This window comes from Kogia breviceps, chromosome 10, assembly GCF_026419965.1.
Source record: "Kogia breviceps isolate mKogBre1 chromosome 10, mKogBre1 haplotype 1, whole genome shotgun sequence".
Taxonomy (NCBI): domain Eukaryota; kingdom Metazoa; phylum Chordata; class Mammalia; order Artiodactyla; family Physeteridae; genus Kogia; species Kogia breviceps.
Genome location: NC_081319.1, coordinates 61,307,054 through 61,332,990, shown reverse-complemented (window position 1 = coordinate 61,332,990; position 25,937 = coordinate 61,307,054). Strand labels below are relative to the sequence as shown.

General features: G+C 41.6%; 1 pseudogene; it reads right to left on the bottom strand.

The window, feature by feature from the left end:
* Positions 1-456: 456 nt before the first annotated feature.
* Positions 457-25,892, bottom strand: LOC131763972 (RNA/RNP complex-1-interacting phosphatase-like; annotated as a pseudogene).
* Between the last annotated feature and the right edge of the window lie 45 nt (positions 25,893-25,937).

The window sequence follows — 25,937 nt, the reverse complement described above, 5'->3', positions numbered from 1 at the left end:
TCTGCCAGGAGATCCTGGGGGTCCCAGCCACGCCAGGTAGCCAAGCGCGCACCGGACCCACCTTAGCGGTTGGTTGGCGTCTCCTGCTCACGTCAAGAGGATCCTCTGGTGGTGTGTGAAGGGGGACCGACTGACGGGCTCCGGCCGAGGCGCGCTGAACATTGGCCTCTTCCTGCCTCGGTTCCTGGGCTGGTCCCTACCGCTGTGGCCCACGGAGTCTGAGGGTGGGGTGGGTGTATCTGCACGTGCTTTCTGGAGAGCCTGGAAGAGGCAGGAGAGGGTTTCCTACCGCGTTGAGGAGGCTTGCCTGTGCAAGTCGGTGCAAGACACGCGGTTCACTCCCTCGTAAGCGCTTTAATCAGCGATCTCCCCATGGTGGAGGGCGAGCCCTGACTCATCCCTCGGAGCCTCAGCAGCTGACCTTGTAAGAGGTTTGGGAGTGAACCCTCGTGAGCTTCAGCGGAAAGTCGGCAAAGATTTATTTGTGTCCCTCCACTGAATTGCCCGCAAGGTCCCGGTAACTAGAAGTGTTGGGCCAATACTCCCTCTAGTGGCAGGGGACTCAGACAGGTCTGCTTTGAGGCTCCCCTCGCTCTGGGGCAGGGGCACTGAGTGGCCAGGGGGCCGGGCAGGAGCCTCTTGGCATTTGTCCCAGGGACCCACCTTTCTGAGACCTTCAGCCACCTGGCAGGAAGCTACAACGCCCAGGCCTATGGCTACCCGGGCAGCCAGGTGCACTCCACGGACAAGTTCCACACACACTTCAAATAGGAGGGCGGCCTGAGTGGCAAGGTGAGAGGCCGGCCTGTCGCGCAGACCAAGACGGCGCTATTTGGCCTGGGCCTAGATGCTTGTGCTGCCCGCCTGAGCCTGCCGGGATCTGAGGGCCCTGCCCTGGAACCCCTGCTCCCCTGCCCTTTGTTCAGTCACAGCAGACGTGGCCACACGCACATCCTCAGTGAAGGCTGTGCTCCACCCTCCTGTAGCCCCGCCCCTTCTCCACAGGTTGCCATGGACTACAGAAGCTGCATCCTGAGACCAGGGGGTTCCCACGATTCCAAGGGCAGACATGATGGCCTTAAATGAGTCGCAGAGGCCTTATGTGGGCTTGTGTGGTGGGGCTCACCTCTTAGGTTTCAGTGAACTTTGTGAGAAGACAGGGCCTGGGAGCTGCAGCCTCACAGTTGGGCTCCACAGTAAGATGTGTGGCACAGACCTCAAACTGAGGTCTTGCTCACCCGCCATCTAGAGGTCTAAAAGAGAGCCACTGCAGCTAGCCCATAGGTCCAAGAAAAGTAAATTCTTACCTATGTAACTGAGTTTGGGGGAGATTTGTTCCAAAGCATTATCACAGCAAGAGCTGACTAATAGAACATTCTCCAAATCACTGTTACGTACATGGCTGCCACCATGCCTACATGTAAGGCAACTGTGTACTCAAACTTTGAGAATTCTTCAATTCTTGGTGCCTCTCCAACACAACGTACATGGCTAAAGTTTCCCCAAATAACTTCCCTAATGTACCACAAAGATCTCCCTAAACTTTTATTCAATGTAATGCGAAGTTCTTTCGATTCATTTTCTGTTTCTACATAGTCAAAATGTTTTTTATCAATCTAAAAGGATGGAAAATTGGAACAAAACATATTTGTGGATAGCTGTTTTTCACAAAGGAAAATGACAAACAAAACAGGCATTTCACTGAGTGGAGAGCACGAATGCCCCTACTGCCTCTAAATGCCAAGTGAACAAAGGCATTGAATAAATATTGAATCCTGCTCTCTCCACTTGAGAGGGAGAGCAAGCTATTCTAAAGCGGTGGAGGCATGCTCTTAGCAGCTATTTGCAACATGTTGTGAACCTGGACACTGTGTAGCTACAATGAAACCTGTTGTCTAAGGAAACTAAAGAAACTTGAAAGTGGAAAAAGAGAGAAAGAATGAGAGAATACCCTTCTCATGGTGACTCATTCACTTATTCGTTCATTTACCAAATATTTACTATGAGTAAATACTGTGCTGAGAACTGCACAGAACACAGAGATGTACCCCCCCGTTCTCAGGGAGGTTAGATACCAGAGAGGGAGATAAGATGTAGATGCCTTATGGCAGTTCCACATATGTCTTGTTAAACTGTTTACAAGTTCAGGGGAGAGAACGGATCCAGAAATTGCTTGGATTCTCACTGAAGTCCTCCCAGAGAAGGAGGTGTAAAATAGATTGACTACAAGAGAAAAATTAATGTCATAGGTAGATATGAAAGGGAGCAAAGATGCAGAGATCATTAGACCCAGTTATTTTCTTTAAAGTCTAGAAAGTGAAATTAAAGCCAAATGATGGAGGGTCTTGAATGCCAATCTTAAGAGTTTGGCTGTATTGTGTTGACAATGGGTGCCACGGATGGTTTGGAAGAGGGCAAAGGCATAACCCAAGAACCTTGGGAGGTGTAAGAGAGGTGGTAGCGAGGAAGATAGGAAGACATGCTATTCTCTGAAGCAATCATCATAATCCAGGTGTAAAATAATAAATGGTAAAACTGGAGTAATGGCAACACAGATGGAAGGGAGGAGTATGAGAGAGAGACACTATAAAGAAAAACTGTTAGGGTTTGGTCCTTGATTGGATACATTCATTGCTCCATTTAACACAGCTTGTCAGTAACTGTGCTAGTCGCTGGGAATCAAGAGGAAGCAAAACAGTCATGATCTCTTCCTCACGGACCATATGGTAAACACCTATCTAAAACTGGATGTGAAATGTGATGAAGGCGATAAGCGAGAGGTACCTGGTGTTATGTGAGCTACGGTAGGGGGCTATGATGAGTTGAGTAGATAAGGGGATACTTTCTTGACAAAGTGACACATGAGAAGAGATGACAAGGATGAGGAGGCATGAATCAGTTGCAAACTAAACAGAAGGACATTTCACGCAGAGGAGCAGCATGGGCAATGTGCCCTTGTAAGTATGCAGGCCTGAAAGGAGACCACTGTGGGCTGGATGATTGAGAATGAAAGGAAGGAGGTGCAAGACACATGGAAAATGACTAGATCCATAGATTTCCTCCCTCAAACCAGCTTACCTCACATACAAATCATTAGCAACTCAGCCCTTACTGACATTATCACAGTCACAAGAGTGGTTAGGGAGAAAAGCACTAACCAGGGCAACTAAAACAGAGGCAATCCAGGCAAAGTTGGGCTGATGGCACATATCAGCTCCGTACGCTTGGGTGCATAACGCGACTCACCACAATGCCTTTTTCACAGACCCTCTTTAAAGTTTCTCCACAAAATCCAACAGGTCAAGTTAGTTCATGATGCTTCAAGATAAACAATCGTCAAGAGAAAAACATGCATTATGTCTTACAATGTTGGAGTCCTTAAACATAGGACATGGAAATAACCATGTAGACAAAACCAGAGCATGTAAAAAAATCTGTATTTTACAAACATACCAGTGAATGCTATAAATAAGGTAATATGACATAAAAGAAAATGAAAAATATATGTAAGACTGTTCTCTTTAGTGTACAGAATTCACGGCAGTTGCTGCACTATCGAGCTACTTAGATATATCTATACCTGTCTGTTCTGGTAATACAAAATGAGGCCAAAGTGTGTCAACTGGTTTCCCACAGAAACCAAAAAATCGACATGAATCTCTTTTCTCTTGTACCCTTTCACCTTACCTGCTCCCAATTCTCCATGAATGCCCTCTTCTTTCTCTAATTATTCTCCTCTTCATTTTGCTTGGCCTTGCACCCAAGCACGCAAGTCGGAGAATCCTAGAGGTCCAAGATTCTAGAGTGGCTGTTTGCAAGGGGTAGGAGATTACACTAACTGCCACACTGTATATACTTCTGTGCAAAGAACAAGGGACAGTATTTAGAATGTCTCTCACACATAAAAGAGCTGGATGGCAGGATACTTGTGTGGCCCAAGGAACTGGAAGTAGCAAATTATGGGCAAAAGAATTGCAACCAAAGGCTGGAAGAGGAAAGGTTTGCAACCAGCTCTGTCTCCTACCTCTCAGGTATTTGCTTCCAACAAATACCAGAGTCTATTTTGTGAAGCACATCAAGCACTGAAAAGAAGACTCCTGCTGCTGGAAGTTGACCAGAAGTAACATCCATGATGGTAAGAATGCAAGATCAAGGCTTGTCCTAGAAACAATGCCCATAATGGAAAAAAAAAAAAAAAAGCAGAAGAGAAATGTAAGTCGCAAGTCCCACCTGGCCCAGCCTAACCCAGCCCAGGGAACTGAAACAGCCTTGGACCACAACATTCTCCACAAGGTACACTCAACAAACTTCACCCTACTCTTTAACCAAGTTACAAAAAGAGCTTCTTAATCCCTACTTTTGCTCCTTCAAAACTGCTATAAGTTCACTAATTAGACAGATATGATTTCAGATCAACTGTAACAGTTCACACTAGATGGCTCTTTCCTTCCTAAGGATATTAATTAAATAAGACATACATATATATATATAAGTATATGATACATAAAATATAATATTCTGTAGAATATAAGTAACTGTTAGTTAATTATATTAATGAACATCTGTAAGAAATGTTGCAATGATTTCCCTAATGTGAGAGACTGGGGAAGGTATATCTGTCTTCTAGGATTTCCTACCCCGAGCTCAGAAATTTAGGTGTTGTTTTAGCCCTTCTACACTCTCTTCACCCAATCCCACCTTCCTGTTGGGGATCGGACCTCCCTATTAGCTATCTCATACCTTTAAACTGCCTGCTTTGTGACATCGTTCTCCTACCGAACCTACTACCACTTGGTAGAGTCTTGGGGTTTCCATGCAGTTGTTTGTAAATAAATTTGGATCATCACAAGTGACCAGTGACCAGTAACCAGTGACCTTTGTACTGGAGACAGGTGCTGTTCAGCTGCAGCCACTCAGACATCCTCTAGTGTTGTCTCCTCATCCCTTGTATCTGCAGTTGATGTTTCCTCTTCTCTCACCATGTCAGGTAAGATAAGAAACTTTTTAAAGTTTTTCAGTAGATTCATTTTGCCCCTAAATTTAGTAGTAGATTCACAATAGCATGGAATAATGAGGGAGACTATTGAACCAGAATTCCGGAGACCTAAGTTCAGTTTTGACTTGGACATTTACTATCTGTGTGACTTTGGACAAATCACTGACTGTCTCACAAAGCGTGTTTTTTTCCTTACCTGTTATGTTTGAGAATAAGCAGTCAGGGAACAAAGTCAAGGCAGAAGAGAAGCCAACAACTCCCAAGATGAAGTGAAAGAAACACCAAACTGAGCTTATCCAAGAGAGCTTTAAAAAGCCTCGAACCTCCCTAGGCATGTGCATGCTGGAGTCTGTGAGGGTTTTTCATGCACTGGGGAAGAAGAATGATAAGAAAACTGGGCTCTCTTCCTGTCGGGTCTTGGGAAATTCAATCAACCCTAGAGACCCCCAGCCAACGCCCAGCGATCCAGCCATGGCGGCATACCCCACGTGAGGGTAAGAGTCCTGAGAAAACTCAAGGCCAAGCCCAGAAACCAAACAGCAGTGCTGAAAAAGAGTATCCATCTCCATCCCAGTATGAGCTGCCTCCTCCTGGGAAGGTCAACTTGATACCTCTGCCTTTTTCTGCCTGGGACAAGCCTCAAGCTCGACCTGCTCCTCGGAGGCCACCAGTGTCTGGCCTCACATCGGCCTGCTGTGGCTGACTGTGCCCAGCCTGCTTCTACTAACCCAGCTCAACCTGCTGCAGTGACTTCACCCCAGCCAGCTCCTGCCTCTTTGCCAGGTCCCGCCAAACCAGCTCAGCCAACTGTGACCAACCCAACCCGACACAACCGGGTTGGACCAACCATACCCAGCCTAGTGTCCATCCGTCTGCTGCTCCGAGGCCTGCACCTTACAAAACTTCATCTTGCACTTCTCTCCAGCGGGAGCCTGTTCCCCCTGCTGTGACTAAGAGCCAGGCCCCGCCCGAGCTCCAAACCCCATTTCTATTCCAAAACTTCAGCAAGCAACAAATTCAATGGAGGCAACCCAATGTTCCTGAGCCAGTAATGTCAAAGCCCATGGAACAAGAGCAGAGGCCAGAGTGGGAGGCCATGAAAAGGCGGGCTCAACAAGAACGTGAGAATGCTGCCAAATACACCTCTTTGGGGAAACGGAAGTTTTTCACTGAGAGGGAAAAAGAAATGGAAATTGCTGACTACTACGGATATGTAAAGTAAGAGCTGCTAGGATTGTTGGTGCCACCTTGGGTACCAGCTGTTCTTCCATATATAGATAAGATAGGTATGAATTTCTCTATTTCTTTTGATATATTTAAAAACAATCAAACTGAACAAATAAATGTAATAGAATTAATAGATGAGTAATAAACCTTTTGAATGTTGAGATGCTGCTAACTGTGACGTGTTTTTTTTTTGATGGGGTTGGAATCAAAGTCTGCATGTGAAAGGAAGGACTGAAAGTTGGATGGGAGGAGGAAGGAAAGGGGAGGAAAGGGGTAAAAACTGAGGAAAGAGGAAGGAACTTGGCCCAGGGCTAGGAAGGCCAAAAGAGATTCATGGATTTATGAAAGGAAGCAGGAGTGAGGATGAAATGGCAGAAGTCAAAAGCAGGGTCAGAGGTCAGGGTTGAAAGAACAAAATTTGAGTAGAGTTGAAGATGACAGAAGATGAGTCTAGGTTTACTAGGAGAAACAGAAAAAGTCTCTTGGGGAGGTTGGCCTTAAGTCTCACAACCACCAGATAGATATTTATGAAAAGAAGAGGTTCAGGACACATCTCGGAAAGGTTTGAGTTGCCTTATGCAGGTGTGACTATAGTGGGGGAATAGGGAAATCTACCAGACTAGTGGCTAGGGCTCAGAGTTATCCTAGGGGCAGCTGACGACAGGGGCAGAGCCAAGGGAACTGATGAATCAGGAGGCCCACCAATAGGGCCTGGTATGTACATCACCATGTACTCAACACCTAAGCACCAGGGCAGTCAATGCACTACTCAGTTAATCCTGGCAACAACAGGCAAGGTCAGTATTCCTGTGCCACTTCACTTAGAGAGGTGCAGCAAAGGGCTGAGGTCACATCGCATGTGGAGGGACAAGGCCTCAATTGGAGGCCCAAATGCCTCCAAAGTCCTCAGTATTTCCAAGTGCCCGCAGGTGGCCAACCTGGCTTTCAGAGCACAGCATCCTGAGGTTACTGGTGGATGAGATTAAACTTCTGGACAGGCCTAAATATTAAGTTGAGGGGCTTCCTCCATTGACCAGGGCGCATGCTGCCTTCTGGAAACATCACCATCAGCTGAAACGCACGAGAACAATCCGAGGGAAGCGGCCACTCTCACGTGTGAGAGGGGTGGGGGCACACACACTGGGCAGCCGCTCCAACAGCCACAGGACGCAGGCGCCCAGCGCTTCAGGGGCTCCCTGGGAGGCCTCGTGGGGCAGCTCGAGGGAGTGAGGATGGGAGAGAGCGGCAGGGGTGGACGTCCAAAGGAATGCAGTGGGGAGAAGGGAGAGATGGAGACAGTGGATAGGAACTATGGGAAATCTGGCAATTTTCATTTTCAAAATTATTTTTCTGAGATGTCATTCACATGCCATAAAATTCACCTTCTGAAACTGCAAATTCAGTGTCATTTCATACATTCACAAGCCTATGCAACCATCACCGTCATCTAACCCATCACGTTTTCATCCCCGGAGAAAGAAGCCCCCGTAACCATCAGCAGGCCCTCTTCATCCCCTCCTCCTTCAGTCCCTGCAACCATTAATTTGCTTTCTGTCACTATGGTTTTGCCTTTTCTGGACATTTCATGAAATAATACAAATATGACCACTGTGTTTGGCTTCTTTCCCTTAACATAATGTTTTCAAGTTCGTCCATGTCGTAGCATGTGTCAGTACTTCATTCCTTTTAATGACTGTATATTTCACATATACACCCCATTTAAAAAATCCATTCCTGCACTGAGGGGCATTTGGGGTTTTTTCATCCTTTTTCTGCATCTGTTGAGAGTTTATTCTGTGCCAGGCAGCACCAGGCTAAGTTACTGACCTTATTTCACAGATAAAGAGGCTTGGAGAGTGTGAAGTTTGCCCAGGATTGAGAGCTAGCAATTTGGGGAACTGGGGTTTGAACTCAGCGAACTTCAGAGGTAACACATTCACAGGACAGAACATTAGAAAAGGGACACAAGACAATTCAATGAAAAGTCACCCTTTTTCCCACTTTCCCCAGCCGCATGTTTCCCTCCTCAGAGACATCTGCTTTTGTCGTGCTGTGGATCCTTCCAAAGAAATATTTATACCCCAACGTGCATGTATCACAATTTATTGACTAATCTGTCCCACTGATTTTAAAATGTCACTTTTATGGTATAATAGATTCTTACACCTATTTATATTACTCTTTTCAGAGCTGTCCTATTTTTTGCCTGTTTTATGTTTGCCATTTCTCTAAAATTCTGTTTATCTTCTTTTTGATTTAATTTTTTTTCCTTTTCTTGTTTGTTTCTCTTAAGGCATTATCTATTATGTTCATTCACTCGTATTATTTTATTTAATTAATTAAATTAATTTATTTGTTTATTTTTGGTGGCATCAGGTATTAGGTGCAGCACGCAGGCTCTTCGTTGCAGTGCATGGGGTCTTCCCTGTGCCCCGTGGGCTCTCTAGTTGTGGCGCGTGGGCTCCAGAGCACATGGGCTCAGTAGTTGCGGCATGCGGGCTTACTTGCCCTGCAGCATGTGGGATCTCTGTTCCCCAACCAGGGATCGAACCTGCATTCCCTGCATTGGAAGGCAGATTTTTAACCACTGGACAACCAGGGAAGTCCCTGCTCTTGTATTATTTTAAATTTAGTCTTCATTTCTGAAATATTTTTCTTTTATTTTGAATTCTATCCTGAGTTCTATCATCTTACCTAATTCTGGTTTATGCTGTTCTTTCATCTTTGTTATTATGGTAAAATACACATAAAACAAAATTTAGTATTTCAACCATTTTCAAGTATACAATTCAGTGCCATTAAATACATTCACAATGCTGTGCAAACATCACCACTATCCAAATTCAAAATAATTATGTCAAAAAAGATTGAGCAGGAAATCGGAAAGATGGAGGCAGCCGCATAGTCTCTGAATCTCTCCAAACCCTTCCATGGAAGAAGATCAACTAAAACCAAACACCCAGAGGTGGCATTCATCAGCATTTACCATTTCCAGAACTTTTTCACCATCCCAAACAGAGACTCTATAGCCATTAAACAATAACTTCCCATTCCCTCCTCAATCCATGTTCTTTCAACTTTTGCATTCTTTTTCCTAACATCTTTTAACAGGCCACTGTAAAATAACAGGTTACACTTTTGATATGGTTTGTGGACCTGTCTTTTCCAACTTGATTTTATTGTCTGAAGAGATGCTATTCTGCTCCTTATTCTCTTTTTTTCTTTCACTACGTCTGTACGGGATTTGATCCCAATCCTTTTCTGTTATTGATTTTTGGATGAAAAGAAGTTTTAAAGCACTTTGAAACGGAGGTGTGAGGCCATGTGGAAACACGTTCTTCATGGCTGTTTCATCAATGCTTCACTTATACTGTTTTGGAATAACTGTTTTCCAGGAGGCACAAACCAGTGGGCTTTTTCATTGGACAGAGTGCAGAGAAAGGACCCCACGAAAGCTGATCACCTTAGCAAAAATGATTTAGTTATGATTTCACCCAAGATTGGTCACAAATCAGCCTGGGAAACTCAATGAACCAGAGACAAGGTATAATGCCATCTCTCCATCTCTCTACCTCAGCTCTCAAGGATTGGTCACCTACATGTTATTAGTAATTATTATTTGGTTTCTGTTCATAATTACCATCAGAAGACACAGCACTTATGGGCCCAATTACACAGCCCAGCTACACACCATTCTTCTTCACTTTGGCTTCCTGTCCACCAGCAGGAACTTGATTTATATTTGTTCTCCCTTCACCACAGCCCAGTAATTTCTGTGACTGACTCTCAGTCTCACCAGAATCTGTAGCTCTCACTCTGCCCCAACATCCCACCCCATCATTTGCTCCCTGAAGTGTACTCTAGAAATTTAGGTAAACTGGATATTTTACCATGGTTCACCATCTCTTATGAAACCAAAAGAAGAGCAGCTTTCTTATGGAATGATGCAGAACTTGTAACGATAAAAGAGCAGTCTGCACGAGAAAGGGAAGAAGAGAATGATGGAAATATTTTCTGGAAAACTATTTTTACATTACGTTTTGTTTGTTCCTGGTAAATAAATTGAAATCTTCTAAATATTCAAACAAAATCTAAACCACTAAATTCAATAATACAGGAATATAACTTTTTAAAAAAAATTTCTTTGGCTGCACAGCATGTGGGACCTTAGCTCCCCAACTAGGGATTGAACCCACGCCTGCTGCACTGGAAGTGCAGAGTCTGAACCACTGGACCACCAGGGAAGTCCCTGGAATAAATCTTTTAAAGGAGAAGTTATAAATCCCTTGGTTATATGAACTGGAGATTTTTAGTAAGAAGTCATGTATTTTAAATGACTTGGAGCTTTAAAGAAAGGAAGGAAGGAAGGAAGGAAGAAAGAAAGAAAAAGGGACTTCCTTGGTGGTGCAGTGGATATAATATCAAAAATAAGTAAATTAATTTAAAAATTTTAAAAAGAATAAAAATGCTGAAATCCCCTGACTAATTATTCAGGCTGTTATATCTCGCTATTTCCAGATACATTCCTTTATGCACTTTTGGTAAAAGGTTATGCTATGTCAGGACAAATGAATTACAAACTTTTCTCTTTTTCCAAAATTTGAGAAATTCCCCTACACTTCTACCTTCATATTTTATAAAAAGGGAAAAGTAGTGACAACCCTTATACTTACATTCAATTGCATCATCTGGCCACATGCCTTCTACATCAATCAAATCTCTACACAACAACAAAATTCAAGTCATTTGTAAATAAAAAGAAAAGAAAATCAAGTTTTTTTGCAAAAATGGTCCAATTTCGCTTTACAAATATAGATATAAAAATCCTGAGAAAATATCAGCACATCTAATCAATAATTATTAAAGAATGATATATACCATGACGACAAAAAGGCTTTATTCCAAGGATGCAAGGAAAATGCAACTTTAGAAAATCTATTAATATAATTATTTACATTAATACAACAATTTAATTAATAAACGAAAGAGAATAAAATACAGGACCAAACTGGCAGATGTTAAAAAGTTATCTGATAACATACAACAGTCAGTTTCGGTCAAAATGCTTTGTACACTCAAAACAGGAGACTTAATATGACAGATTATTCATCAAGAACCAACAAATAACAAAAGACAAATTAGGATAAATATTAACATCATATCTAAAAAAAACCTATCTAACCAACCATAGGAGCCAGAAACTTAGGAATCACCATCACTGACAGCTATTTCTCCCTCACCCTCAACCGTCAACCCACCACCAGTGCTAACAATGATACTGCCTACGTACCTCTAGAATCTGTCCACATCTTTCCACCAAAATGACCACCATACCCTGGTCCAAGCCACCATTATGCCCAATGTCTACAAAAGTCTCCTAACTTGTATCCTCGCTTCCACTCTTTCTCCCCGCAGTGTATTCTCCACTCGGTAGCAAAGTGATACGTTGAAAGTGCAATTGGGTATGTTCCACACACTCACCTTCAACAAAAAAGTTCAATGGTTTTCTATTCCTCTTAAAGTCAGAAACCTTAGACATAAGCCTGCACGATCGAGCTCCTACCCACATTTGCAGCTCCATTATAATGACATGCTCCCCCAACGGCCCCACCTTCCTGGCCAGTTCCTCCCACACAGCATATGCTTTCCTCTTATAGGGTCTTGTGCTATTCCTTATGCTCAGAAATCTCTCCCCAACGTCCCTATCTGGTTAATACCTACTCATCCTTCAGATATCAGCTGAAACATCCCTGAATAAACCTTCTCTAAACTCCATGATGAGATCAAATGCTCCTGAAAATATGCTCTCATGGTACCATGTCCCTCTCCTTGGCACTTGTCAGAGTTGTTATTCTACATGCAGAGTATGATTCTTGACTATCTAGTCCCTCTCTGCACTGTTAGAATTCACAAAGGGCAGGTCAAGTCTCTTCACTCACAACATTTCACAAGTCTTTTTGCTAGCACCCAGCACAGTGCTTAAACATAACAGATGCTCAATAAGTATTTCTTGCAGGAACAACCATAAATTGGTACAGTGTAGCAACATCCACAAAAAGCATAAGGGCATAAACTCTTTGATGCAGAAGTCCCATTCTGAGTGAAGTTAACTGAGACAAAGCATATATATTCAAAGATGTTCACCCAGGAATGTTCATTACTTTGACGTTTTATAATATCAAAAACTTCTGACTTTTATATGTTCATCAATAAGCAAAGGAACAATGCAGCCTTAAAAAAATAAACAAATGAGACCTAATGAAACTTAAAAGCTTTTGCACAGCAAAGGAAACTATAAACAAGACCAAAAGACAACCCTCAGAATGGGAGAAAATATTTCCAAATGAATCAACAAAGGATTAATATCCCAAATATATAAATAGGTCATGCAGCTCACTATTAAAAAAACAACCCAATCAAAAAATGGGCAGAAGACCTAAATAGACATTTCTCCAAAGACGACATACAGATGGCCAAGAGGCACATGAAAAGCTGCTCAACATCACTCATTATTAAAGTAATGCAAATCAAAAATACAATGAGGTATCACCTCACACCGGTTAGAATGGGCATCATCAGAAAATCTACAAACAACAAATGTTGGAGAGGGTGTGAGGAAAGGGAACCCTCTTGCACTGCTGGTGGGAATGTAAACTGATACAGCCACTATGGAGAACAGTATGGAGGTTCCTTAAAATCTAAAAATAGAATTACCATGTGATCCAGCAATCCCACTACTGGGCATATACCCAGAGAAAACCATAATTCAAAAAGACATATGCACCTCAATGTTCATTGCAGCACTATTCACAATAGCTAGGTCATAGAAGCAACCTAAATGCCCATCAACAGATGAAAGGACAAAGAAGATGTGGTACATATACACAATGGAATATTACTCAGCGATAAAAAACAGAACGAAATTGGGGCTTCCCTGGTGGCGCAGTGGTTGAGAATCCACCTGCCGATGCAGGGGACGTGGGTTCGTGCCCCGGTCCGGGAGGATCCCAGATACACGGAGTGGCTGGGCCCGTGAGCCATGGCCGCTGAGCCTGTGCGTCCGGCACCTGTGCTCTGCAACAGGAGGGGCCACAGCAGTGAGAGGCCCGCGTACCACACAAAAAAACGAAATTGGGTCATTTGTAGAGACGTGGATGGACCTAGAGACTGTCATACAGAGTGAAGTAAGTCAGAAAGAGAAAAGAAATATTGTATATTCATGCATACATGTGGAAGCTAGAAAAATGGTACAGGTGAACCGGTTTGCAAGGCAAAAGAGACACAGATGTAGAGAACAAATGTATGGACACCAAGGGGGGAAAGCGGGGCAGGGCGGGGGTCGGTGGTGGTGAGATGAATTGGGAGATTGGGATTGACATATATACACTAATATGTATAAAATAGATAACTAATAAGAACCTGCTGTATGAAAAATAAATAAATTTTAAAAATTCAAAAATAAATAAATAATAATAATAAATAAATAAATTATTTTTTAAAAAAGAATGAGGATAGAAGACTGTCAAAACAGCACACAGATCACACACTCAAGCCCTGGAAGATGGGGAACTGCGTTAAGTCCCCCACTTCGGATCACATCTCCCTGCCTCACAAGTCTCAGTCTGACTGGGCTAGCTTTGGCAAGGGGACGGAGCTGGATCGGGAGCCGCTGCTGCCATATCTGGATCAAGTTCCAATTTTGGTCTGTCACCCAACACCTAGCCAGACTCGCCTAGCAACTCAGCTGAGAGGAACAAATTAGGATAGCTCAAAGAATAGGCCTCATACAGCATCAGCCTGAAGGAGTTTATGACCCTGGAAGAAATGGATCAGAAGAAAGGATCCGGGGGACTTCCCTGGTGGTGCAGTGTGTAAAGACTCCACACTCCCAAGCAGGGGGCCCGGGTTCATTCCTTGGTCAGGGAAGTAGATCCCACATGCATGCCGCAACTAAGAGTTTGCATGCCACAACTAAGGAGCACACCGGCTGCAAATAAGACACGGTGCAAACAAATTAATTAAAACAAATATTTTTAAAAAAGATCCGGGAGAGTGTGATCTGTATGATGGAGTTTGTTTATGCGAACCCAATTTGATTTCTGCTGTGTATGCAGATCACCTGGGCTGTACACATGACTGGCTGATGAGATCCTTCAACGTGCCCCTCCTGCATGGAGACAGTTGATGCAGCCCTGCTTTTGTCCTACGAGACTAACTGAGCCAGTGTCTCTCACCTGCCTTCAAGCGAACCATCATTTTTGGTGGTTTTGATCTTTTGTCGTTGAGCCCAAAGAGCCAGGGATTGGGAATTAAGATCATGCATGGAAGTTTCCTAAAAATTCCTGAACGGCTGCAGATGTTGGGGAAAAGTACGTGATAGCTTAGAAATTTAGAGGGAAAAGTAGGATGCTATTTTTAAGTAAAGCCTTCACCCAGTGTTTCAAACTATAATTTTATTTAGATCTTGTTATTGCTCCAGTATATAGGAAATGTGTAAAGTGTTACAGCAGCTATATATGTTTCATTTATGTGTCGAAGATTAGGATAAAGATAGTGGTTGTTTTTCCTAAGTGAGATAACTTTCTTCTTCCCCCTACCCAAATTCTTTTCTGAAGTTGCTGGCATTTGGGTCAAGGTTTTATTTAAAGCTACATTTTATAACACTGGCACAAAAAAAAGTAGTTTTAGGCTCGTTTGCATAGTTCTTTTTTTTTAGAAAAACATAGAGCATTTATTTTTTACTTTATAGGAACTCCACAAGTTAAGGTCCCATTGTTCTTTGGCTGTGATTGTGGTTACTATTGAGGTTGCCGTTTTCTGTCTTTGCTGGTTCTTTCTAATCTACCATTTGTCATGATTGGCATATGATCATCTCAGGGTCACAAGATGGCTGCTGTAAAACCAAGAATCGTATTCTCACAAAACAAGGAGGAAGCAGAAAAAGAGTCTGAATGCTCATTTTCCTAATGCATATTATTTCTCTTTTTTCAGAGAAAAATATCATTCTCATAAGCACAGTAACAGCCTTCCCCTAATTACTCATTTGCCAAAACAGATTGATATGACCATTCATAAGACAATTCATGGCAAAGAGGGATAGGATAATGATTGTCTTAGCCTAACAAGGATTTATTCACTAAAGCTGAATGCTTCACTCCTCAAAAAAAATCATAAACTTCTATGAGCAAGGAAGAACTACTAAGGAACTGTTAAGTAAACCATTCAGGGGCTTCCCTGGTGGCGCAGTGGTTGAGAATCCGCCTGCCGATGCAGGAGATACGGGTTCGTGCCCTGGTCCGGGAAGATCCCACATGCCGCGGAGCAACTGAGCCCGTGAGCCATGACCGCTGAGCCTGCGCGTCCGGAGCCTGTGCTCTGCAACGGGAGAGGCCACAACAGTGTGAGGCCCGCATACCGCAAAAAAAAAAAAAAAAAAAACCATTCAGAATTGTTTGTCCAAGACCATATGATTCTTGTTTTCCATTGGAAATGGAATTCATTGCCTTAGGCCTTTTAAAATAGTGTACTATTACTGTTGGGGCTGGCTCTGTGCCTGAAAACCAGTTTATTTATAACCTCTTACAAGTGCTATATCTGTTTGCAGTTAAGAAAGGCAGAATTCAGGGCTTCCCTGGTGGCGCAGTGGTTGAGAGTCCGCCTGCCGATGCAGGAGACACGGGTTCGTGCCGTGGTCCGGGAAGATCCCACGTGCCGCGGAGCAACTAAGCCCGTGAGCCATGGCCGCTAGGCCTGCGCATCCGGAACCTGTGCTCCGCAACGGGAGAGGCCATAGCAGTGAGAGGCCCGCATACCGCAAAAAAAAAAAAAAGAAAGGCAGAATTCAAAGTGATCTCCTACCTTGTAAGCAAACTGAGATTCATTGTCCCTCTTCTATAAAAAAAAAATGAGTTAATGTGTCCAGAAACTAACTCTACTACACTGGGGTTTAACATTACCCTTTCTTATGTGTTTCATCTAATTATTGTGGTTGTTAATATGGTGATAATTAAAAGTCAAGGTAAAGTTTCAACATTAAGAATTCTGATTTATTGAGCTTCAATTATACCACCATGCTTATGTAAAAATGAAAGCAGCACCATGGTTACACTGAGAAAAGTTTCTCAGTTGTAACAATTTTGATTTATTCTTTCCTGTGACCTCCTTCCCTGTAGTCTTGAACCACAGCAAAAGGATACTGCATGTCTTCTTATTGTAGTGCTGAGGTTACTGAAGTTATAGAAAACACATCTCAGTCTCTGTTTCTTGGAAGGAAAGTCCTGCTAGTTGACTGACAATTCGAAGCAGGGAGAATTCAGATAAATGTGTTTCACGTTTTGCACACAAATGCAGAATTTGTATAATCACGACTTCACAGTTGTGATCTCAAAAAAGAAGGAATTTCTCCTTTATATTTTTCTTGCAATTAATATAAGAACACTCTGAATGTCTAAGCTTCTGAAGTGTTAGAAGTAGAGATGGTCTAGGAAAGATGTAGTTGTAATGTTTTACCCATTCAGCATGTGTTTATTTTTCCTTATGTACTCGAAGGTGACATATTTGTTCAGCTCAGTGACACTACAGCTAAAAAAATCATTCATTAGTAAAAGGAGAAGCAATCACAACCTAACAAATCATAAGTGTTTCTTATTATTTTATATTGAGTTGAATATTTGACTCTTAACACTTTTCTACATACAAAACAAAAGTCTCTTGAAGGGTTCTTCATAGTGCATTATACAAGAATTCAGTATGTCATAAGAACTTAAAGATTTGACATTTAACTGTAGTAGTATGCATGTTGGTTAATTTTCTTACGACCCCATGATGAGTTTGAGGAAAAACTGAAAGAATTAGAGTATCTGGTTCTATTAAATTGTTACATGTATCTTGCTTAAGTTTTTGTTCATTAATTTATATCCAAGTACATAAAGAAAATTTGGAGGGAAAAAATAATAATAAATAAATAAGAATGACGTCTCCAAATATTTTCCTAGGAAGGTGTCCACCATATATTAAATTATAAACCAAAATGTCTGAATACTATACCATTCAATCACATGTATAGTCAGTTCTGTATATCCAACAGTTCCATATCCTGCAGATAAGGAAGGCCGATTCTCCTACACCATTTTACATATGGGACTTGAGCATCCGAGGATTTTGGTATCCATGGGGAGTCCTAAAACCAATCCCCCTGCAGATACCAAGGGACCATCATATATGCTTATATCTGCATTTTTACATCTGAAAACATATGTGCTAAATTATGACTGGTGGCAAACTCTGAGTAGGGGGCAAAATTGCCTTCCACTTCATACATTTCTCTGACTGCATTTTTTTGCATTCAGCTTACCTTAGCTTACATTACTATGGTAAACAGAACAATTTAAACATGGTCTGCCTCTTGGGGTTGGCAACTCCCCTCCAGATGGGGTAGCCAGTCCTGTTTAAACCATGGGTACAATGGACACCAATAAGTCTGTCTATACATCAGGTGTCCCTGATCACCTACCACATTCCCTCACCTCTTCATCATGTTTTGTTATTTTCCAATGAATTAGCACCACTTGACACTCCATATATTTACTTATTTATTGATCTCTCTCCCCCACTAGCACATAAAGTACGTAAGGGAAAGAACTTTGTTCTTTTCCTACTTCCTAGAACAGTGCCTTCAACTTAGAAGGTGTTATATAAATATTGGCTGAAAATGAATGTATGAATTCTTTGCCCTTTCACACTACCCTCTAGTCGCACCAGAGGCTGCCCCTCCAGAGCACAAGTTCAAGCCCTGTGCCTTTAGTACCTTTTCCCAATACCTGGGCTGTCCTTTCCTCATTCCGGCAAAATCCTCTTCCCCCAAGCCCAGCTCAAATGATGTCTCCTCGGTCAGGCCTTCCTCGGTTTTTCCTCTATATTCCTGCTGCACTTGATTCTTTTATTATAAGTAACCCACTTATACTCACTACATGTTTACCTTCCTAGATAACTCTAAGTGGCTACTGAACAAAGACTTCTAGTCACCTCTGTCTTCCCATGCCCTAACAACAAACCTATAAGGCTCTCGGTGTTTACTAAAACAATTTATTTTCTGAGTATCTACCAATTCTAGGGAGTGGATAGTAGAGTCTCCTCCTCTTTATCAGTGAGCCTGGCATCTGTGGGAGGGGCTTAGAGGAGAGGAAGCCACCAGCGGATCATAACTAAGGTCCTTAGACTGCAATGGCAGAGAGCATGGTGAAGTTAGCCCACTGCATGCAGAAGACCCACAGACAAGTCAGCATATGCAATGGACTACACTTGGTATAACATGTGAACAATCAAGGTTTACAAACGTGTTCTCATGCACTCGTAAGGATCTTCTAGCCCATGCGGAACAGACAGAACACACACAAAGGAGCCTACAGGAAGTTAGTAGGCCGGCAGCTGCACCCTGACATCCTAAGAGGTAACAGTTCTGTGACTACAGTTAACACAAATCAGATAATTTGCCTCCTTTCTTGACACCCTGGTTATACAGGCAAGGACAAGCCTCTCAAGTTTTAAAGCTCAAGTACAGGGAAGATCTGTGAATAGGGCTTAAGATATTTAAGAGCTAGTACCTGCATTAAGCAACCAGGTTACAGAATGAAAATTCATCTTGAAATTCCAGTCTCTCCCTCTCTCTCTCACCTCCTATCCCCTATCTTCCCACCTCCATCTCTATTCCTTCTCCCCTACTCCCTGTTTTAGGTATATATGTGCATCATTTTATAAATACACGGAATACTTACTGTCTGTTAGATTTATTTAATAAAGTGCACACTCCTCAGGCTAAATTTAGAAAGAGGACAAAATGAACACTTTCTCATGTGGGTCAGTGGTGTTCCAAAGATGAAAGATTCCTCAGTCTTCAAACACGGCAAATACCATGTTCCTTCTGATAGTTAGAGGCTAGAAAAAGGCAAGTGGGTCCTTGACATTCAGATGCTATTAAGACCTACTATCAACAGAGTAGATCTTAAAGTGGGAAACAAGAAAACACCAGCCTTTTCAGTTCTTTCTGTCTGAAGATAAGTATAAGAGGTGGCAGTATTCTTCCTCACTTGCACCCAAAGGGTAAAAGCAGCAAACATATCTTAAACGCATATGATGAGGAAGCCACTCTTCTGGTCCACTCTGTTTTGTTTTGCTTCTAGGGATCTGTCCCACTCTGAACCTTTGCTTTTTGTTTTCTCTTTAATATACGCTGAGAACCTGAGAGTCTTAACCTTTTCTTCCACCTCTCAACCCCAATAAATAGGACAAAAGAACATTTTTATCTTTTTTATGTATTTGCCATTTGAATGGAAAATACATACTTATCTCAAATGGAAGATATATACTTGTCTCTTAAAAAAAAAAAGAGATAAGGAAGCTAGTTCAGTTCATATTTCTCACAAACATCACTTTCCAAACTAAACTAAGTTGTTTGTCACCATAAACAGGAAAAACACCATCCTCTATTAGCACCATCAGACATTTCCACCTTAATGTTACCAAACACAACAGGCCTAATGCCAGAACTATTAAAAATGTTAAAAATCCCCAACCCCACTCAAAAGGCATACCAAAGTTCAGGGAAAGGAAAAAATACAGAAACAACTCACCATTATCGTTATTTTCTTTCAAAAACCCATTAACAGCACATTGGAAATTAAAAATAGTGTCATCATTTGGCACCTGATGCCCAATGGCACAAATTCTTAAATAAGGACTAGTTTTTGGTAAGTCCTACAAGGCAAAACCATGCAAATATGTATTACATCATTTGTAATGAAAGAATAAATAATTAATTAGAGAAGGCAGAATATAAACCAAGAGAGTACATTAAACTTAGTATGTCAGTCATTCTTATGAGAGCCATTTTTTCCAAAGCTGCTTTAACCAGTAAGTATCACCTGATTTTCATTAAAACTGCAGAATGGACAGTTACTAGGCATGCAAAAGGAAAAGCAAATCTATGTGAATGAATGCACATGTAACTCAAAATGATATAAACAGTTCTACCCACATTTATGTTCTATCTTACATTTCAAGGGCCATAAAGCGGCTGCGAATTAAGTAGAATAGAGTCAGAAGAACTTGGATTCGAATTGGGAAATAGAGCAAATTTCAGGCATTGTTGAGAACTGGTATTCTCGGGGCGGGAGAAAGTAGACTATCAATAGAAGACAGAGAAGGATAAGTGAAAATTCTATAGTTCTGAATTTAAATGGAAAGTAGCAGTATGAACCTATGACATATTTTATATTAAAAACAAACATACATATCTCCCAGCTCTGACCACTGAAAAAGTCTAGAAACAACTAATGTCATATCAAAAGGACTCAGGAGTCACCGAGAAGCTCCAACTGGCCAAAGATAGGACCTCAATTAGAATAATAACTGTAACGGAGTCCACAGGGATATGAATAAATACATTTTTAAATATTGGTCACCACTGTAGGATATTTGTGAATCAATTCTTTTGAAATCTCTTAAATAAAAGAAGAGGGCTTCCCTGGTGGCACAGTGGTTGAGAGTCCGCCTGCCGATGCAGGGGACACGGGTTCGTGCCCCTGTCCAGGAAGATCCCACATGTCGCAGAGCGGCTAGGCCCGTGAGCCATGGCCGCTGAGCCTGCGTGTCCGGAGCCTGTGCTCCGCAACGGGAGGGACCACAAGTGAGAGGCCCACGTACCGGAAAAAAAAAAAAAAAAAAAAAAAAAAAGAAGAGAATCATGCCTCTACAACTGTGCAACCAAGTAGCTGATGAGGGGAATCTTCTCCTGATAGAAATATACCCAGCTAAGAAGTGAAAAAAGAACAACAGAATTCACCAGCTTTTGAAGCCTCAACTGAATTAATGGATGTAGGTATGAATCATCTGTGACTGCTAATATCACAGAAAGAGACAATTATATGTCTCCATGGAAGAACACATCATCACCTATGAAACTGTCTTGCCAAAACAAAACATGCAAGCTTCATTCTGATCAACTACCAATTTACAGGAAATAAAAGGATTGAAGAATATGTTAACAACACATGGAGTGTAATCATCAAAATCTAGATGGGACAGATTACCTGGTTTCTTTAAAAATAAAATTCAAGGAGGAAAAAAAAGTGAGAGACATGGAGGGAGAACCTATAGATTAAATAAGACTTCAGAGAGCTAAAAATCAACGGCAAAGTGTGGACCTTATTTGCATCTAATTCAAAATTCTTAAAAACATTTTTTGTGACATTTAGGAGACAACTGCAAATTTGAGCACTCACTGGGTATTTAATACTAAAAAAATTATATTAAGGAATACAAGTCCTATGTTTTAAATATACATACCAAAATGTATAGGTGTATTTACATGTTGTCTCGGAGCTGCTTCAAGATAATATGGAATAAGGTGAAACAGGTGGGGGTATAGATAAAATGTGACAGCCATCAGTTGGTAAAAATTAAAGTTGGATGAGTTCATGGGTATACAAGGAACACTCAAAGTATTTTGTATACTTTCGTATATGTTTAAAATTTGTGATAATTGTTTAAAAACAAGACGGCACTGTAGAAAAGTTTGGCAGTTTCTCAAAGATTAAATGTACAGCTACCATATGCTCCAACAACTCTGCTACTACCTACACTGCACATCTAAGAGAACTGAAAGCAGGGATTTGAACAAATATTTGTACCCCAATGATCACAGCAGCATGATTCACAATAGCTACAAGGTGGAAACAACCCAAGTGTCAATCAACCGATGAATAACAAACTACGTTATATACACAGTGGGATTTATTAAGCCCCAAAAGGAATGGCATTTTGTTCCATGCTATAACATGGATAAACCTTGAATACACTAGGTTTAGTGAAATAAGCCAGACATAGAAGGGCAAATAGTGTAGATTCCACTTACACGAGGTACCGAGAATAGGCAAATTCATAGAGACAGAAAATAGAATAGAGGTTACTAAAGGCTGGTGGGAGGGAAAATGGGGTTGTTACTGTTTGGTGGTTACAGAGTTCTTGTTGAGGATGATGAACAAGTTTTGGTTGTAGACAGTGGTGATGGTTACACAACACTGTGACTGTATTTAATGCCACTGAACTGCATATTTATAAACGGTTAAAATAAATAGGATGTATGTATATTTTACCATAATAAAAAAAGAGGAATAACTGAGTTGAAATTTCAATTCTTCCTTTTCCAAGAGTCAGTTTCATCGTCTGCAAAATTAGTAATTGTAGTTGTCTATCCTCTGAGCTTAGTGCAGAGTAAGCACTCAGTAGGAGATATCAGTACTACTTCCACTTCAACAGCAAAGGATTCTTGTGAAGATTCACTAAGTCAATGGATATGAAACAACTTTCTAAATGGCAAACTGTTATACAAATATTAACAAACATTAGGTGTTACTGTCTTCCAAGGCTATGGAACAGGTCAGAAGAAGGATAATTCTTTTGCGCTGGTATGTCCTACATGGGCCAAGAGAATAGATGGGCTTCTGTACTATATCAGAAGGTATTAGGAAAAGAAAGCATAAAACTTAGAGAACAGCTGTCTTTTACTGTGATGCTTAAACGTGCTCAGGCAACTGCTTAAAATAAGTGCTAAAGACATAATGGACATACTATTCTTTCCTTTCAGCCTACGACTATTCTTACTAAAAGTTTACTTCATTTTCAAAATAGAGAACATGGAAGCTTATAGAATTTCTTAAGCATATCTAGAGCCTACTGCCAAATACTATAGTTCAATTCATATCTTTCATCTCATTTTGAAACAGCAATTAGAAATGTGTATTTAAGGAAACCACTAGCTTCCCTTTTTGAACCCATGAAAGAAGGCCAGGATTCACCTTACCATAAGATGATAAGCACTGAATTACTATGAATTACTACAGTATCAGAAAGAAGGTCACTTTCAATTACGGGTTCCATTTACCTCTGGCTTATAATAGCGGCCAGTATATGTTTAGTCCATAATCAGCCCAAGTTCTTCATTCTATTCTTGGAGTTTGTTAAAAAAAGATCCAAGGGGGGAAAACATTCTTCTGGAGCAAGATTATTTTCAAAACTCTGTCAGAAAGAATAAAGTAAGAAAGAACATGTGTTTAAAATCCTTTATTATATTATCCATTTATTCAAACCGTGTGATGCTAACATATGAGATTCAAAGTAAAGTTTCCTCCTCTGGAATTTACAAGTGGTATTTCAATCCTTTCCCCCAGAGAGATTGGGCACAAGAAAATAAGCTCACTTCTATATATTTATTTATTTCTATGTTTGTTTATTTCATGTTGGGCTCCTAACCAGACTGTAAACTCCCAGAAGGCAGGGACCACATCAATTTTGCCTACCACTGTATTGCCAGCTCCAAGCAGACTGCCTGTAAATAGACACATAAATAAATACTTCTGGACTATCTACCTATAGGAAGGACGGCTTTCACTGCTAAATATTCCTTTATGTATTTGGCTTATTAATGTATTCTGTTCCATTGATCTGTTTGGTTATTCAAGTGCCAGCAACACACTTTTCTTTTTAAATTAGAAGACTAGTTTTAGAGCAGTTTGAGATTCACAGCAAAACTGAGCAAAGTGTACACAGTTCCCACTTATACCCTCTCTCCTTCATCCCACACAGCCTTCCCCATGATCGACGTGCCATACCAGTGTGCTTCATTTGTGAGAATTCATGAACCAACACTGACACATCCTTATCAATCAAAGTCCATAGTTTATTGCATTCATGGTACAAGTAACTGACTATTTCTTTATTTCTAGTATAGTCATCCCCAAATATTTACATACTGAGCTACATAAGAGTTTCTTATAAATTACTTTATTCTTTACTTATAGTTGTTTTTTTTCAATTAAGTACAAAAGTAGGTTGTATTTATCTATGAATTCCATTTCTGGATAGTAAAGGAGGTATTAAAAAGTATTTGCTATAAAAAGGGAAAATGGAGTATGACGGGGTTGAGAGCCAGGGCTCTATATGGTGAATTCAGATCTCTGGAAGCATAGGGTATTAACTTTCGCTTACCTTTTTTAAAGGAACTTTGAAAGCAATGAAATGAGTGCCAGGCATCCGCTGTCCCACTGGGAGATAGTCTTTCCACATATCAATATGTTTTTTGTTAGGCAAATTTTATGTTAGGCTGTCTCCCTGCATAGGATGAATGCGCCTTGAAAATGGAAATCATATCCCTCTATAGTAGGTCCCTCTTCTTTCTGCTTTGCATTTTGCTGCTCCACTTATTCAACCCCCCCTAGTAATAACCTATACTTCCCTTGTTCCTGTTTTCCCATCTTGAAAACAGATAAAAGGCAGCTAAACAATGCAAAGGTCTCAACAAATAAGGGATAGCTAAAACCAGAGATGCCCAGAACTTCTGTATCCCTGATAAAACCTAGCCCAGTGTTGACTACTAAGGTATCGTTAATACATGCGTGTTGACTGAAATAGTTTAAACTCAATTCTTCCACTTCACAGTTTATTTTTCGTCCTCATACAAAACGTGATAATAAAATCCCTTAATGCTAGGAATCACAGTGAAAAATAATATCTGAACTGACTTCTGTAAGATGAGTTAGAACTAAGGTTAATTCAGTGTATCTGAAGCATAGAAAGTGAGGGTAAAAGTGGCACAACGCAGAGTCTTAAAGGCCAACAATTTGTTTTCTATTCTCTAAACAATGTTTTGGAGCGATGTTTATGAGCAATGTTCCAACTTGCTTTTAAGCTTTCTTGTGTGCAGAATGGATTGGAAGGAAACAAGAAATATGGACGCTAGTTAGGACCTAATTGCAACCGACAGGCAAGTTCAGTATTAGATGTTGAGGAAGAGTTGACAGATTCAAAAGAAATTCAGGAGATCAACTGAAGCGGGCTTAATGGGGTATGAGATGGAGGAAAGGGAGGTCTTTGGGAATTAAAGGGTTTACTACACACATGAGCAAAGTCTCAAAATTAATCAATGGATGTACGTTCACTACAGAGGTAGATCTCTCAAATGACACCGGTTAGGAAGCAACAGTACGCCCTTTATAATTTCTAGAGACAACACAAATCAACTGTTTCGATGGAAAATTCGGCGGTACCGGTGCGTTTTTTCACTCAAACTTAGTTCCAGTACCTCTTACTCACATTTTCTGTGCCAAAACAACACAGCTTGAGGAATTGAAGGGGATTCCATTTTGGTAATTAAGTACCGTCCCCAACACTGACAGTCCCATCTTCAAAAGCAGTCCCTCTGCATTTTACCCGAGGAGCAATGGCTAGAGCCTCCCTTGTAAAACGATGGGGGGAAATCAGAACATCACACACTGTCGCTTTCAGCTACTGTGAACTGAGCCGCGAGACGACCAAAATCCCCTAGCACAGCGCGGACGCGGACGGGGCAGTGCGCGCGGGGGGCAAGAGTGAGAGGAGACAGCCCAAGAGACGAAGCCCAGGCCCAGGGGCTCTGAGCTCCACCCGCAACGCCCAGGAGCCAAGGCGTATTACCTTTCCGGGATGTGCTTTCCGCCCTTCCTCTTGGCCGATGAACGTCCGGCCGGAAAAGCCGCGATCCTCACTCCAGCGCGAACGGGCATGATGCCACTGGTTCATGTGACCCCCCAAGATGCCGCCCACCCAACGCCACGCGTGCCAAAGCCGCCAACCCGGCGACCCGGCTGCCAGAACAAGGCCCCGAACCACAGGCGCCTAGGCA